The sequence below is a fragment of the Pyxicephalus adspersus genome, chromosome 11 (assembly GCF_032062135.1).
Source record: "Pyxicephalus adspersus chromosome 11, UCB_Pads_2.0, whole genome shotgun sequence".
NCBI lineage: Eukaryota > Metazoa > Chordata > Amphibia > Anura > Pyxicephalidae > Pyxicephalus > Pyxicephalus adspersus.
Window position 1 is genome coordinate 14,819,913 of NC_092868.1, and position 17,699 is coordinate 14,837,611.

At 37.4% G+C, this 17,699-nt stretch overlaps 1 protein-coding gene across 4 annotated transcripts in view; it reads left to right on the plus strand.

Moving 5' to 3' along the window:
* The first annotated feature begins 212 nt into the window (after positions 1-212).
* PPP6R1 (protein phosphatase 6 regulatory subunit 1) overlaps positions 213-17,699 on the plus strand; it is a 45,987-nt gene continuing 28,500 nt past the window's right edge. Inside the window, exons 1-2 of one of the 4 annotated variants that reach the window (XM_072426648.1) lie at positions 214-459; positions 15,014-15,050. The gene's annotated coding sequence lies outside the window, so the exon portion shown is untranslated. Of the gene's footprint in view, positions 460-15,013; positions 15,051-17,699 lie in introns of all 4 variants that reach the window. The other 3 variants (XM_072426650.1, XM_072426647.1, XM_072426649.1) reach the window with 3 other exon arrangements.

Consider the following 17,699-nt stretch of genomic DNA (forward strand, 5'->3'; position numbering starts at 1 on the left):
AATCCTCCAGACTCTGCACTGAGCACTGTATGTCCAGGTGAGTCCCACCTCCTTATATCACTTTCCTGTCTTTTCTACAACTCTAGCTGCGTGGTGATAGGTCCAAAGCGCGTGGCAGGCAAATGTTACCCCGCCCACTCACGCAGACCTCTCCGCCCAAAAGTTTCAAGGCGCTCCTAACTCCTGTGCCACGCCCACTCCTCGGCACGAGCAGAGCGCCTCCCGCAGGTCGGTCGAGGCCGTGTGCACCGGAACCCCCCTCTGCTTCTGAGCGGAAGCGGAAGAGTCAGCTCTTTCCGCTGTTGCCGTCCTTCCAAAGATTGCTGCTTCCCCCTGTGTGACAGCTGCGATAAGCCAGGACGGTACGCTCCAACAGTCCCTCTCACCTCCCCTCTGCAGGGACCGGAGGCCGCCGGCGCAGCTGCTGTATTACAAGCTCCGTGACCCCCTATTAGCACGGTAAGTACCCACACGGGCCTGTCACACGCCGCGCACCTCAGAGAAGTTGGACGGAGCTATTAACCCTTGCAGTGCCGGGAGCGCTTCACCTAGCAACACGTTACCCAGAGTGCAGCTCGGTACCGCCCACCGGCCGGGTCACTTCTGGGCTTCGAGCTTAGTCTCTGGTTCTGCTAGGCGACCCAATGCAAGTAACCCAGGCTCAGGTCTTCCACATTGCTCCGGTCTATTACATTGTATGGAGGAGTTTGGAAGATTAATGCAAATCCACTGCTCACATACAAACGTGAACATCTTACAGGCAGCTCCTAGGTACTCCATGACTTTGTATTTTTTTACTGCTTTATTAAATTAAAACAGCAAAAGGTTAAAACCAGAAGTTACAAATATAGCAAAAGTAAAGGTATAAAGTTCCTGAAAGAACCTGAAACCTGAGAGGAGTGTGAAAGCCGACTTTGTGGTTTTATCTCACTTTTTGACAAGCCTTTTCTGTGTGTTGAGTTTATTTCAGCAGCTTTGCACGTTTTGGGGTCGTGCGTGTGCTGAAACCACAGGTTCAAATCCGAGATTGTGTGACGCTGCCCCGGTCGCCCTCCCCAGGGCTTCGGTCAACAGAAGTGATTGGCTGGATGCAATTTTATTATTATTAACAATAAACTTCATGTACCACTAACATATTCAGCAGTGCTGTACAATAAATAGGGGTTGCAAATGACAGATACAGTACTGGGGGAGGAGAGGGGCCTGTCCAAAAGAGAATCCAAAGTTCTCCAAGACTAGAAAAGATACTGAACCTGGGTGATCCAGCAAACCTGAAATGCATTTCTTAAAATAATTTACTATTGGCAAATGTTTTCAGTCCTGGACTAGATCTATTCTAGTTTCCCACGTTCTCCCGTGATAGTCTACCTTTCCCAGGCATTTGATAAATGTTTGGTCAGGGATGGAGTGAAATCCTCAGGCTGTCTGCTAGTTTTTGCTGGTTGAACCTCCAATGCGTTGCCAACTTTTTCTACTGCAATAAAATGGCCTAATGTAGTGTTGTCACCTTGTGAGAAAAAACATCACTTCCTGGTAGGTTTACATGTAAACCAAGCTTCTTTGTAAAAATATTTTATTGTAAATAATAGTTTCTGTGTACAGCCTTTGTGTTACATTGTTACTTTGAGCTGCTGACTTAAAACTCAGCAGGGAAGAAGAACTTTAGTGTTTACTTCCAGCATTTTATTTAGGAAGTATTAAAGGAGCTAGAGACAGACCCCCCCCCCCCCCTCCTGTCACTCTGCTCCAAATAGAACCTTAACACTTAGACATCTCTAATCACTACACTTTCAATTATGCCAAAATAATTGAAAAAATAAAATTTACAGCCTAAATCCTTCTCACTTACTTCATTTTGCAAAATCTTCATTACAAAATTTCCAACAAGTAGCAGCCATACAGAATGGACCCAGCCAGGAATGTTCTTTTACTGGCACCATGTGTCCTTCTTGCTGCAATCTGGCTATTACTCCTCATTGGTCTGGCTGAATGAATGGCTGCCCGGTGATAGCTGCTGAGAGTCAGATAGTTGCAGAATAGGTCAGGTGGTGCTTGTGGCTGAAATGGCCGGGGTAAACCCAGTGTGTGAGGGTTGTTAGGCAGAGTAGGGTGAAATGAAATCTTAGCCAGACAATTTATGAAAAATTTAGCCAGACAATTTATCCTTTCAGAATGCAATGGAAGCCTTTAAAATGTATTTCTTCAGTCATTTCTATATTTGAATTTTCATTATTTTGCAAAATCTCAAAGGTAGTTTCAGAAATTCTGGCATTATTGATAGAAGTGAAAACCTCCAACTACAGCCCACTTGTATGATTAGAAAGCAGTTTGGGTAACTTACCAACCAATGACGATATGCTTAGCTTTGTGCATATTTTCCAGTACCTTCCTTGACTTAAGAAAACATTTGCTTGTAGTTGGGAGATATGGGTATGTCTTCACGTGAAGAACTTTTCCGTGGTTCCGAAAAGGTTGGCGACCACTGTTCTAGAGAACTGTTGTCATAACTACTGTATTAAGGCTGGTGCCGACTGGTGAGGAAGTTTGGGTACCACTTTCGCACACCCCTAAACTGCTTCAGGAGGGGTGCAATATGTGACCTCTCACCTGTGCCAGCCCATGGAGAATGAATGGGAGCAGTAGTAAGCAGTTCAGCACCGCTCATGGTCAAATGTGCAAATATGTGTTCCTTAAGAACCAGCAGGCAGGTGGACGACTGGCTGTTAGCTGCACAAAAAATGATTTTTTTCTATTTAGTGAATTTCTTGCTTAACATAAATGGTCAGTGGAGACACACTTTTACATTGCTGATAATTTGGAAAAGGGCCCTACTTCTTTGGTGGTTCAAAGAAAGAATGCTACTAATATTGGTGGTAATTGGCAAAAAATGCCTCTTGATGGTGATTGGAAAGAATGGTCCTTACATTGGTGGTCAGTGAGAAAATGGCTCTCCATTTAGATCGCTAAAAACACTTAGAAATTGCTCATTGCTTAACATACTTATAGCAAACTTTTGAGGAATGTTAGGGTTCCACAAAAGGCTGGTCTAGAAAAATGCAAAACTTCTATGCAACTTTTTCTGATTTGTGATAAGACTTTAATACCCTACCCCTTCTGGTGTTTGCCTAAATAAATATATTTTCTAATACAGCTTTTTTTTGAAAAACATTCCTTGGCTTAACTACTCATCCTAAAAAGAACCATATCCTAAACCAATAAAAAATAATAATAAAATAATAATTAATAATACTGATATATAACCCCTTGTCCTTCATTTATATTTTCTTTTCATTGGCAAATAATACCTACTTGTCTGTTGTACATACCCTGGTTACTTTGCAATAAAAATATCATGACTAGTCTTCATTGTGTTTGAATATATCTGGGAAAGTTCATTTTAAAAGATTCAAGCAAAGTGTACGTGACCTTTTTGCCACCTTCCCCAGTCCAATGTGACCCACTGTACGGAGGTTGGTTGAATTGAACTTCACCCTTCATACAACAAATCATGATGGGCATGGTATAGCTTTTATAAAATCATGCATTTTTTGCATTCATTGGAATGTTTGCTGCTGGTTTTTTTTTTGTATAACTTTCTCAAAATATTTACTGAATTTACACACAATAGAAGTCTGTTTTACAGGTCTTTAGGCATTGCTTCTTGTGTTTTTTTTCCTATGGTTACATCTTCTGTATGACAATCTTCTACAAGCAGCTGAGTCCAATACAATAAGATAATGCATTTATCAATAACTGTGGTCAATTTCTTTAGCACATGTTCATGGATGATTACTGGCTCAGTTGCCTTGTGTGTCTTATTTTATAGATATGTAAGCGTCTCAATTACTACATTTTGGTAATAGCAAAAAGCATTGGTTTACTTCTGTCAACAATACTGATTTTGATCCCACCTTTGTAAAGGCTTTGTAAAAAGGGTAACATCTCATTTCTTTTACTTCGTGACATTCATTTGACCTACAGTTGTATATGTTATTACAGTCAAGGTTTGAAATCCATCACTTTCCCTAGTTACCATGTGCAACAAGTATTACTGCCTCTTTGCTGTTAATGGGAAAAAAACACATTATTTTTAATTCCCCCTCCCCCCCCCCCCCAAAAAAAAAAAAAAAAAAATTGCTATGGTTGGTGGTATGCATGTTTCTATTCATGAAATTTAACAATACTTAGCTTTTGTTTCCTCTTGTTGTGAGGTTTTGTAAACAAATTAGCCTTAATGTAATAGATTAGAATGATTGAAAAATGTAGCAGTTGGCTTTACAAGTGCTATTAGATAATTTAATATTACTGTTTGCTTGTGAAGAAATGTTAAAGAAGAAAAGTTGCCTAGCCCTCCATAACAACACATAGTTGCCTTTTTTGCTGTTCAATGCTAACCTCTAGGAATCAAGAAAAGGCAGGTGTAAGATTCCTAAACTTGGATCTTGCAGATAGCTATATACTTCCAGTGTATTCTTAAAAATCTGACCAATGCAGTCTGTGCATTTGTGGCTTGCACTCCAGTAATTTCAGTCGACACTTGTACACAGCCCACAAACCTATTAACAGGCTAGAAGGCTCAAAGCTTAACTGTTTCACTAGAATAAGGTTGCTAAAGGGGTTTTTACCTTTTCTTCAAAGGAAAGTGGGAAAGTAAAATATTGAACCAGCCGTAAAGTATGGCTCCTGCTGTACCTTGGACTCTGCTTCACATCCCTTGGATACACCGGTGTAGTATTTCTTCTCTTCCTTTCTCTCAGCATTCACAAACCGCTGCCTGTAGCCTTGTGATTTTTGTATGGCTAAATGGAGAATGAGGTCAGAGACATGACTCTAGTACTCTAATACTGGTGTCCTAGGGATATGATGAGATGAGGGATATTGACTGTAAGCTGGAAGAACAACAGTAGCTGTACACTGTGTGTGGACCAACATTTTTACTTTTTTTGCCAGATAAGACCGCAGCATAAAACTTGGAAGCTTTACCCAGGGGAGAGCAGCAGATCAGGAACTTTTCTTGAATAATTTGCCCCCACTGCTGGAGAGACATCAGAGGTGTAAAGATTAGGCTAAGTACACGTCAGATGATTTATGTCCGATATTCGCCTCAGGGCTGCCTTTCCATGTGGGGTCCAATGGAACCCGGGCATAGCTACTACCTTGTGTGTTTTTTCCCATTAGTACTATAGGCTGAGAGGGTAGGATTGGTGGCGATACCCTTTTGAAAACTCAAAAAAACAGGTTTTACTAGAAATGATAATCCAGCAATTTAAATTTTCTCACCATGTGGTCGCTTTAAAAAATACTGTATATTTGTAGTACCAAAGTCTCCACGCATGTGCATTGTAAAGGATCAGGAAAATATTAGAATGAACAAGAGCTATGTTCATGCATACGAAAGCAAAGAAAAAGGCCAATATTAGAAATATCTAATATGGCGCCCACTCCGCACATGTACTGTAGAACATGTCCAGCTTATTGCTTGTGTGCACCTGGAGGTTCTGGGCCCAGGTGAATTTTGCAAGGGATTTTTACAGTCAGGTTATGGGGCAAAAAAAATCAGATATTCTGTTATTTATATGTATTTCATACAGTCAAACATATTGAAGTTTAAGTCCCTGATCGAATGTGTAGGTGTGTTTCTTTCCCAGGTAAAAAAGTCATGTGTATTGACATTGGGGAAAATCTATTCAGGGGCTCCACTCTTTCATGTATTCAGCCTTTCTTCACCCCACAAATAATTGACAGACCATGTACGCATCATTGTTTCAGATTTCTTGTCTAGTGATAACTGTGTGGAAAATCGATTTGGGTGGGTTGGTTGAATTTGGCAGCGTATCTACCAATATTTACAGCGGCCAGTATTTCTTGCAGTGGCAGATGGGAACCGGTAGAAAAACAGGACATAGGCATACCCCCATGGTACTAGGCTGAAGTTTTAAGGCATATACCCAAAGTCTTTAAATGGTTATATGACCACTTTATATGCTGCATATTCCAATAGTGTTTTCCTTGCTTTGAGTAATTTAATTTACAGTCGTGAAAATGTATGTATGCAAAGTGGTTTCAGTGTATTTGAACAGATAAACATTTGGGGGGGGGGGGGGGGGGGGAGGGGAGGGGAGGGGGTCCCCATGCTGAAATTGAAGGAGCTCTCTAATCCCTCAGTTGGTTGTGGATGCTAATAAGTTTAGCTAGCCATACGCTATGCATTATATTGAGATCAGATGGTTGTTTTAGCACAGAAAGACCTGGATGCTTAATAGGTGGTTACAAGGCTGGTTTACTCTTTGAAGCTGCTAATCTGCTGCTTATCGTTTTCACTGTTTATCGTTTAAACATGGAATCATTGGTGTGCAGTTGTCCATTATTACAACTATTGATGATGTTCCTAATTAAGTTAGCATTTGTTTAGGTAAATCACATATGTGGGCACAGTTATAATTTTTTTCAATTTACTTATTTGCATCTCTGTGTAAAGCTAGTGAATGTAACAACAATGTAGTATTTGGGAACCTGTGACAACTGGATGGACTATACAACTTCACAAGCGTTAGCTAATATGGTTTAGTACAGTGTTCAGAAGTGCAGTTTCCAGGTGACAGGTATTTTAAACCCCCCTCCCTGTTTACAAATGATTTCTTCTTGTCAGTTACAACAAAACATTTGTTACCCTGGAGTTTTTTTCCGTTTGCTTACACTTCCTGATATAACTGTGTTTGAGTTGTTTGCTGGGCTGGATTAAACACAACTGACTTTGGTCCTTTCTCATTAGTAGAGTTGATTTAAAGGATTTACACCGTTTCCTCATCGAAGACTACAAATTAATGTAATTGGCTTTCATGGAGCTGGCTGCATATTAGTTGTAGCGTAATATAACAGAAAGTCAATTTTAAAGGTCTTTCAAAATATTCTGTGTATAACCAGTCAGAGAACCTCACACAACAAAGTTTTAGTAAAGTTTTAAATGTTAAAAAAAAAATCTAATTGCTTTGTGTAAAGGCATTTGTGAATGTTTTTACAACCTGCAAATGCTTAAATAGTATAATAAAAACCAGTGGATCTGTTTTTTGTGCACATGTTTGCAGGCTTTACACATATGCAAGTGGTTGTTCAGAAGCTCTAGCTTCTAAGTTTGTTTTGCCATCCAAACACCACTATAGACTTGCATTCAACTGCTCATAAAAGCTTGTTCAGGATTTTGCTGAAGGAATTGCTAGCTGAATTAAAAAAACAGTATTTTCAGGCCTTTCAAAAGCCAGAACAAATGCCAATAAATGTCTGTGCAGACGTTTGCAAACACAAGCCTGAAAATGATCCTGGACACCTAGCTGTGCAGAGTTGGCTTTCAGAAGCCGTTACCTGCCATGGTTTTTAGAAGCAGATCAGATCATGCCTTTAGTATATTTGGGTGCCATAACAAATGTTACTGCAATGTCCTGATGAATGTAACCTGCTTTGCAATTTAACAGTGTGTATGGACAGTCTCAAAAGTTATTTAAAAAAAAAACAGTGTAGTGTAACCCTTTCACAGTGTTCTCTTGAGATAACATTTATTCATGTATTTGTGTGATGAAGTGGCAATATTCTCCATGACACTCTAGTGTACTTGGCCCATGGTTGTGTTTTGCAATGCTTCAACACAATTTACAGTGCAATTTCCTGCCAGAGAAAGTACATTCATCTGTATTGGTGCAGTTGGCCATGCATGTCATGTTGTGTTGTAGCAGCAAGGTTGGCTTAGTGGCTAGCGCACTGGCTTTTGTAGCATTAGGTCCCAGGTTTCAATCTGGGCCAGGACACTATCTGCAACGAGTTTGTATGCTCTCCCCATGTTTGTTTCCTCTCATATTACAAAAACATGCAGGTAAGTTAATTGGCTTCCTCTCAAAACTGCTCTTAGACTGTTAATGACATATGACTATGGTATACACGTAATATTAATGGTGTAAATGGGCTCATAAAAGCAGTTACTTGCAAAATATATAATTACTCCTCTCCCAATGTCTTATTGCCCATGTAGTTTTCTAGCCTAAACAAAGGCTTTTTTTAATATCTTTATTGTAAAATATGTTTTGTTTTCCCAGCACACTTTTGTTTCTTGTTTAGGATGATGCATTGCGGTTTTGTTTGTCAGTTGGGTATTTTGACTCACAGTAGTTTCAGAAAAGACCACTGAGCAAAAAATGTATTCCTCTGATAACACTGGGGAACGCATTTTTTGTTGAGTTAGATCTTACACAAATTTTTGTGTGGTAAATCCAGAAATGACCCTAATTTTTTTGCTATCGCATCAAGTTTTTACGATACAGGGTACCCTTCATTTTTGTCAAAAAACATACAAATTTTACATAAAATGAAAAAAAAATGAAATAATAACTTTAATGTACTGTTTATTTATATTTCTTTTGTTCATACAAAGGATTTATTGTTACTCTGACATTTTTTTTATTGTAAAACATTTGAGTATTATTCAGGTAAGCAGTTAAGGTAAAAGGTAATGCTTAGAGCTTTTCCTGGAGTGTTCAGTGTTAGGACAACCCGGCTGGATGCTCCAACAATAGTCAGCCATCATATGTACATCCCATCTATCCTGATACCGTCCTTCCATGACCTTCAAAACTTGGTGGAATTGTTCACCTTGCTCATCACTGACTGCGCCAAGGTTTTTAGGGAAGTTAGAAAGATGGCTATGCAGAAAATGCACCTTGATGGTGATATATTGCAACCAAGCATTTTTATAGCTCTCCATGAGCTTCTGGACAACTTCTGTGTAATTATTTGCTTGTGTGTTTCCAAGAAAGTCCTTGCAATGGCTTTGAATGATAATCAATGATTCTTTTCGACTCCTGACATTGTCCTGATGAAATGTTCATCTTTGATGAGCTGCTGAATCTGTGGATTGTCAAACACACCAGCCTTTATTTTTTCCATTGCCAGGCTAGGATATAGCAAAATGAGGTACTTGTAACAGTCTCCTTCAGTTGGCAAAGCTTTAACGAACTGCTTCATCAGGCCCAGTTTCATGTGCAGAGAATATAATATTCTTTCTATCAACAAGTGGCTCATGTAGAATGTTTAGATCACCTGGTTTTAGGGCAGATCTTGGAGGCCAATTCCTTTCCACCCAATGCCTCCCACGAGCTCTGCTGTCCCACATGCACAGATAACAGGGATACTTGGTGTATCCGCGTTGTTGACAAAGAAGGAAGCATAATATTTTAAGGTCAACACACATGACCCAATTGTGTTGGTGATATTGCAACAACTCAATGGGTTTTGAGTGCTCTTTTAAATGAGCAGAAAGTAGGAGCAAGCCGAATAGGACGAGGAAGACCATTCCAGAGAGTTGGAGCAGCTCTAGAAAAGTCTTTAAGCTCCACTTTGAGCTATAGATGAATAGTCGGCATTCAGTTGAGTTATAGATTGGAATTTTCAATTCCTTCATTAAACCAGATATGTTATGGCAATACACAAAGCCACTGTCAGTTCTAAAGCACTACAGAAATGCACTTTCTCTGGTTCTAAAGTAGATACCTTCGTTCCTTTTTCAAGTAAGTTTTTCTTACGCAGTGTTGATGCTAGGAGTTCTGCAGCCTTCTTCGATAGTGCCAAATCGCTCAACTCATCCTGATCAAATCCCTTACCAACAGAGTCCTCTGCAATTTCAAACTCTTCATCATTGTTGTGACCCAGTTTATCACCATATTCATGTTCTTCAAGAGAGGGTAGTGTTAACAAAAACCGGCACTGGGATTTCATCTGAATGAGCCACTGGGCTTATAGCCGATGTTAGACTAGGATACTCTATATTACATTTATTTTTCTTGTTATATCCTTAAGTTTTCACTATTGGAAAGTAACCCTCACTGAAATGATCTCCTGGCTCTCGCCAAACCATAGGTATACCAAACGGGATCTTATCACGTGTACCCTTTGTCCACATGCGTAAACCCTTAACACACTGTTTGCACACCTTATGAGGGGCCCAAGACTGATCCAGATCACCAAGTTTAATATTGAAATTTGCCGAATAGGCTTGTTCTACAAATGTGCTGATGTTCGCCCTTTGACTGGGAAAGATGAAACTGCCACAGATACAACAAAATGAATCAAGGTTGTTTAGGCACTTAAGACGAGAAACAGCAGAGCCAGACATGATCTGAAAGAGAGGAAATACGTGTGTTAGTAGAAAAATAAATTTGGATTATTCACTACATAGAGAAGTGCAAAACCTGACCACACTGTCCTGCATGTAAATGAATAGCCTATACAAATCCACACTACAGTAATCATAAAAAGCTGATGTGAAGAAAACAAACTGCACTTTCAGAATCAGATTACCTATTAGTGTAAATAACCTTAAAAATTGAAGTCATCAAAAAATTGTTCAAATTTGTTCCCCAGGGTAATCTTACATTGCCCAATTGTTCTGTTGTATTCCCCATTCTTATCATGCTACAAAAAATTACCTGCAGTATTTTCTGTTTACAAGCCTATTCTTGGAGGAATATAGTTTGGCCGCATTCCAGTGACCTGCCACCGGCTCAAGTTTGTCACATCTGTTTAATAAGTAAAAAGTTTATTAAAAAAAAAAGCCTGTTGATCTTGTCAAAAATCCAGCTTTCCTTGTGAATTACTCTGCTACATCCCTTGAATGGGAATGTTAAATAATTTGGCAAAAAAAAATGGCTATGGAGGACAATGCTTTACCACCATAATGATAATTAATTTTTGTTTTGTAGTTGTAGGGATTAAACGTGGAGGAATATGTGTAAATGTTGCAGAAATATACTGTTTTTTATACTTTAATGAGAAATAGTAATGGTTTTGAAGCAGTGTTTTTTTTTTTTATTTTATTTTTGGCTGTTTTGGTTATTTGGTTATTCATCTATCACAGCCATGCCCAAGGAAATGTTTAGGCATGCTTTATTTGTCATTTATGTTCTAACATTCATATTGAGTGTCTTTAGATTTTACATTTATTTTATTTACTCATTTTCAGAGACTATATGATGTCTTTATAAAGCCGTGACCTGGCGGAGAATCAATTTTTCCCATTTAAACATAGAAGATTCTCCGCCAAATAATGTTTCAGCTGATGTCAGATTCACTGCTTTATAAATAAACCCCTATGTGATGGTGTTGTGCAAATGACAGATTTTCTTTTAGTCCCCTAATGTATCCCCAGTCCAAAAAGATTGGGATGTGTAGTAGCATTTAGGAGATAAAATGGTAGTGCATCTGTGACAAAAATATTTGGTCGACGTAAATAACTTTAGTAGGCACCTCGCCAGCATGGATGGTAAGCATTTGCGCTACAATTATAGGTGCATGTAGAGAATATGGTATATCTTATATTGTATCTGTGGTAAGTTTAAATCCAAACACCAGTGAAAAGATTTGTTTTAGGTAGTGTAGGTAAGAAGCCCTCTCTGGTTTTTATTTCTATTACTTTGTCCCAATAGTAAATAATAATGAGAGCAGCAAGAACATATGGGAATAATGGGAGCATCAAGAACATATTTTCTATAAAAATGTGAGAACCCGTGTAATGTATTTGCTAATTTTACTTCCAGTCCCTCTCACCCTCCTGTATTTTCTCCTTGTAAAGACACAAAGCAAGTGTGAATCACAAACCACTATACCCTTCTCAACTCTATACAAAGTTTGTAATGGCGAAGGCCTAAGTAACCTGATTTTATAAGACTAGAAGGATTACATAACTATACTCTGCAATTAAATGGGGAGTGGTTTTCACATTTTGTTATCTTTTAGCAGTGACTCAGCGAAGTAAGTCAATGGAAAGTGAGCTTTGTTATGATTATTGTATTGATATGCAGCTAATTGTAAATAGTGTGTGGTGAAACCTGAGCTGTACAGTGACAAGCCTAGCCTGGGTAAAAAACCCATCCCTTTTGACAGCATTATACTAATCTTCTGTTTTTCTCTTACCATGTTCATGTGTTAGGCTAAACAAGGTGTGCACATAAATATACACAGTTGAATTAATATAAGGGAGTTTTATAACTTGCCAAAGGCTACTCTCCCAATACATTTCACATCTAGCTCCCTCTCCCATTCTGTGATGAAAATGTACATACACATGTAGTACACCAGAATGATCCCACTTATGTTTTTATCTTTTATTTTTTTTTGCTTGTAGGAAATTTGTCCCCCAAAAATCAGTGTCACTAGAAACTGATTACGATTCCGGAGGCAATTCAGTAGGTCCGCTTTCAATAATATTGTTTAACTGTTTCAAGTCCTACAGTAATACATTAATGTTTTAACCTATTTGCAAACCAAATTGAAAAGAAACTAAACTACCATTAAATAATCACAAATAAATAAAAGGTACCTTCTTTGACGTGTGTCATTGTAAACAATGTAGTTTTGCTTTTTTTTTTTTTTTTTTTTGGAAAAAAGCCCACCCCCTTTTTTTTAAACTAAACCATTCAATAGGCTTGGGTCCTTCTTGAATTGGGGATAGTGGCACCGAATACGTTTTTTCCCTCCCATTTTAAATCCTCTAAAATCTGGTTTACCGGAGAAGAAAGGGAGAGAAACCTCTTTTCTTTTGGCAAAAAGCGAGACCCCCTGTCTGGCCCCCAGTGGTGACAATGACCATCAATTGGGGACAACCTCAACTGAATGAACCAGCGTCAACTGCTATCAACTTGACAATGTGTAGACCCAATCCTGCAAGGGGTTAGCTGAGAATAGCTTTGATTGGCTACATGTTTGTAAATAATGGTAAGTGTATTGGTTCATGGGGTTGCTATTTAACCACCTGGGTGTTTCACTGATGTCTGGATTTCTGTACCAAAAGCGGTACACTGTTTTTCATGAATTTTTTTTTTTTTAAATTGTAGACCTGTAACTTACAGAAATATGTCCGAAGAAGGGTCTAGTAGAAATCCTGAATATAAAAAAGTTTGAAACACACAATCATGTAAAAAAAAATTAACTTTATTAATAAAATTACGTAAAAAACACAAAAATCAGCTTAAACAAGAATAAATAAATAAAAATACTGAAAATGCAATAATTATGTATACTGTATAGTAATATATTTTTCTAAAACACCTCCCTAGTATGGTAAATTTTAAACGTCCAACATCACATACCTATAGACAAAACCACATAAATATATTTTGTATTATTTTGTATTGGATTGGATACAGGACTTTGTGTTGAATCCAATACAAAGTATTTGAATTTCCCGCTACGACCCCCGTCGATGGACATATGCACTGACATCATCACGAATGGCCGAGGGACGCGTACACGAACGCCGGGTGTTCTAATTCTTTCCTTACTCCCATGCAAAAAGGAAAAAAAAAAAAATAATAATTTTTTTGCATGGAAATTTATTTTAGATTGTAGGCTATTATTCTTAGCATAATTAACCAAAATATGTCTAAAGTTTAATACATTTAATAATAAAGTTTAAAAATTTTTTTTTTATAAAACATTATATATATACTTTGACATGGTTTATACCATTATTGTAGATACTTCACCAGCATTGCTACTCCTAAAATGTCTCTATTCATACCTTGGCATTTTCTTTTTTAAAAAGTTGAAGCACATGATTGCTAATATGAATATAGAAGCTTATGTTGCATAGTTTGGTTTGCTACACAGCAGTTTATATAAAGCTGCCCGATGAACTTCATCATTAAGTTTTAATATGCTTTATATAGAGCAGAGGTAAATGTTGGATCCTTGCTGGGTTTATGTTGGCATTTTTTCCCCTTACTTTGTTAGAACCGGAAGTGATGGGCAACAGCCATATATTTTGTGGTAAGGCTAGGGATTCAAATTAAATTACATCTACAGCCACTTGACACTTCAGTTCCACGTCTTCTCTTTAAACTTCAAAGAGTTTTTTTTTTAAGGTACAGCTAGGTAACTCTTGGTACCTTAGGGATAAGTTGGCTTTTTGAGTGTTCTATGAAAATGCCCCAGCAATAAAGGATATGTTTGAAATACCCCTGTGTTGTCAGAAAAATATAGTTGGTCATATCTCTGCACCAAAAGGGGCAGATGTGTTTATAGGCTCCTAAAAACTTGCTTTCAAATGTTAAACCCAACAGTAATGTAGAAATAAAATTATGTTGTTGGCTATAAACATGTAGTTTCATTTTTTTTTTTTAAACAAGACATAAGCCCTACAAGATGTTTGGGAAACTAAACTATGGTACAAACCCATTCTTATAAACAAAAAGTGCAGCTAACAGTGTAAGCCTTCGGCAATATGGAGAACTTGCCAAACATGTAGTACATGGTAATAAATTAAAATGTCATATTTTTAGAAGCCTATTGTGTTGAGATTTTTATTAGAGCCACTAGGGAGAGCTCTGTTTGATGACCCTCTTTTATTTCCTTTCCTTGCCCAACTTTAGAGGGCGAGCTTTTGGGATAGATTGCAGAAGGGACAGTAGCACCAATAGATATGAAATGCTCTTTGATCCCATTGATATGATTTCTCATTACTGAGCAGTAATAATAAAACCCTTCTTCTCTTACTAGGAAAAACATGCCTAATTTGGAATTTGCAATCAATTTAACAATTCACGGATATTTTTTTTTACCTCATAACATCATAAACGTAATTGGATAAATGTATAAAAAAGTACCTTTAGTACTGGTGATCATAGATTCACATAATTTCATCATATGAATTATCAGCAAAATTACATGTTGGATATTTTTGGATAGATTTGCATGTTGTGATGTTCAATGCATTAGTCTTTGGTTACTGAATGGAGCAATTTGTAGCTAATAGAGTGTTTAGGTATCTATATATTGTAGTATTAAGGGATATTTGTTTAAGGCTGGTATGGTTGGGAATCCCAACTGGAGATGTACAGAACTCCTAAATTGATGCAATTTAAATTATAGGCTGTAAGAACATTCTTGATAAATTAAAAGGGATAATGTTCCTTTTACCTGCTTACCAACCTTCCTGCCATCTTTTGTAAATTTCCAATGCTATTTTTTTTTTTAGAGGACTGAATTCATATGAGGAATCTGTGAATATTGTTGTAAGTGTAATTTTTTCTAATATATTGAATTGATTATGGTATTTATATTGTTTAATAATGGTTGTAATTGAACAGCTCCATCTTATTACGCAGCACTCTACAAAGTCCATAGTCATGTCACTAGCTGTCCCTCAAAGAAGCTCACAATCTAATGCCCCTACGACAGTGTTGTCCACTAAATACGTTGAACAAATATTGAGATTTATCCACTGACTAATTTTATAATAAGACATGTAAAATTTATAGATCTATGTAAATAAGTGTCTATGAGATTTTTAGATTGTAAACGTCGTGTCTTATAATGCCTCTGAGAAGTCCCTCTTTTTTTGGTTTATTGTTTTTAATGATATATAAAGGGTGTTAAACGAGCCTAGTACAAAGGTATATTGAAATAATATTAAAATGCATTTTAGATTCCAAATGCTTACATTACATTAGGCTCTTTTATATAAGCCTATACTGTTATACCTAAAAGCAAAAGTTTTATTAGATTGTATATACGAATATTTTTATTTATTTATTTAGACATGGCTTTTAAATATTTTGTAATATTATGCTTTAGGAACAGAAAGCGCGATACACCAGGTCCGGGAGATAAATTGTATCAAGGGTTGTCCCAGGTGAACCTGGTTAAGTGCCAAGCCTCATACGTCCGTGTATTTGGACTGTAAATTGAAATAAAAAAAAAAAGGGTAGAGATAGAGGAAGGAGGCTTTTTGTTTGCACAAACATGTGGTGAAGATATAAAACAGTTACCTAAATAATTTAGTCATATAATTATATCATAAGCAGTACACAAAAATTACCAATAAAGGAAAACCCATCATTTCCATCATCCTAAACGATGCTCATAGCCAAAAGAAAAGGGATTTTGTTTAGTTACAAACTTGTGTTAGTCACCGGGATCATATAACGAGTCTTACCCGATGCGTTTTGCCTAATTCTGCTTCATCAGGGGATCTATTGAGGCTTTTAGACCCACACGTTTTGTAACTGTTTTTTCTATCTAACCAACATGATGAAGGGGTATTATAAATGGTAAATCTGTGCTGGTTGCGTGATTCCACCTGTGCAGGTCAGCAAACTAGTCCCTTTTTTTGAAAAGTGTTGTAGAAGAGCAGAAGATGAAGCTGCAGTACAGGAATGATGTGTAATACCTCTAGTCTTCCTGTGATAATTGAAAAATACTTATGTGCTTTCAAGGGGCTTTATGGGTAATGTATTAAAATTTTAAAGCTACATTATTATTGGATGATGGAAGATAAGTTAAAAAAGCCACTGGGGGGTGGCAAATAAGTATTTTTCAATTATCACAGCTTTTAAGAAGACTAGAGGTTATTACACATCATTCCTGTACTCCAGCACCATCTTCTGGCCTGGAAGTGGTTAATGTGTGTTTTTTGAACAAACTGCTCTAATTTGGAGACAGGGGAAGCAATACTGTTGTACGTATGAGTTACTTTTACTCAGAACAGGTCTTGGCCACCACAACTTCTTTTTATGTTAACTTATTTCCTTAGAGGTATAGGTTTGTTTTTGTGATAAAATGTGTGTCTGCTTTTTGCATTTACTTTATTATTATGTGGTCCATTTAGATCCTGATGGTGCTTAGTAGAATTCACTTATGAAAAGTAATTATATTTGTACATCTAATAGAAATAAAAATTAGATTGGCCAGCATAAGTCAGACGTGGCCCATTAATCCGTGATAAAATCATGATTATTTATGTCTATAGGCATGATTTGGTGTTAAGGATTTTACATTCAGCACCCTAGAAAAGCACAATTCACAAAAATTATTTGGCAAGCAATGATGGTAAAAGCAGCAATGGTTTAAAGAGCCTGTTCACCAATGCTAGAAGTCTAGCAAACAAGATAGGGGAGTTGGAAGCCTTAATAAATGAGAAGACGTATGACTTTTTTCTTCGCATGACTGGGCTGTGAATATTCCTGGGTATACTCTCTTTTTTGTAAGGACAGAGTCAAACGAAAGGGTGGTGGTGTCTGTATGTGAGAAGTGATCTAAAAGTGAATGTGAAAGAAGAAATTGCGGATGGAACAAGCGATGAGGTTGAGGCAATATGGGTGGAGTTGAATAACACACAAATAAATATTGGAGTCTGCTATAAGCCCCCCAGTGCTAAGGAAGAAATAGAAAATCAACTACTAGCACAGATCGAAAAAGCAGCAAAAAGTGGAAGTGTTTTAATCATGGGAGATTTCAACTACCCTGACATTGACTGGAGTATTGGCACTACAGGAACAGCAAAAGGCAGGAAATTTGTGAATTTAATACAAGATAATGTTATGGTACAGTTTATAGAAGCCCCAACTAGAAATTATACTCTGCTGGACCTAGTTCTTTCTAACAATGCAGAGCTTATAACAAATGTGCATATAAAAGAGAATCTGGTTGCAGTGACCATAATATGATTTAGTTTAATGTAAGCTGTAAACAGGAATCAAAAACAGGAAAGATAAAAACATTTAATTTTAGGAGAGTTTTCTATTATTAAGAGCGGCTCTCTGTGACTTGGACTGGGGGACAATATTGTCCTCAAAGAACACAGAACAGAAATGTGAATGTTTCAAGTCTGTTCTACAAAAGCATACTGAAAATGTATTTTAATGGGTAAAACGTTTAAGAGG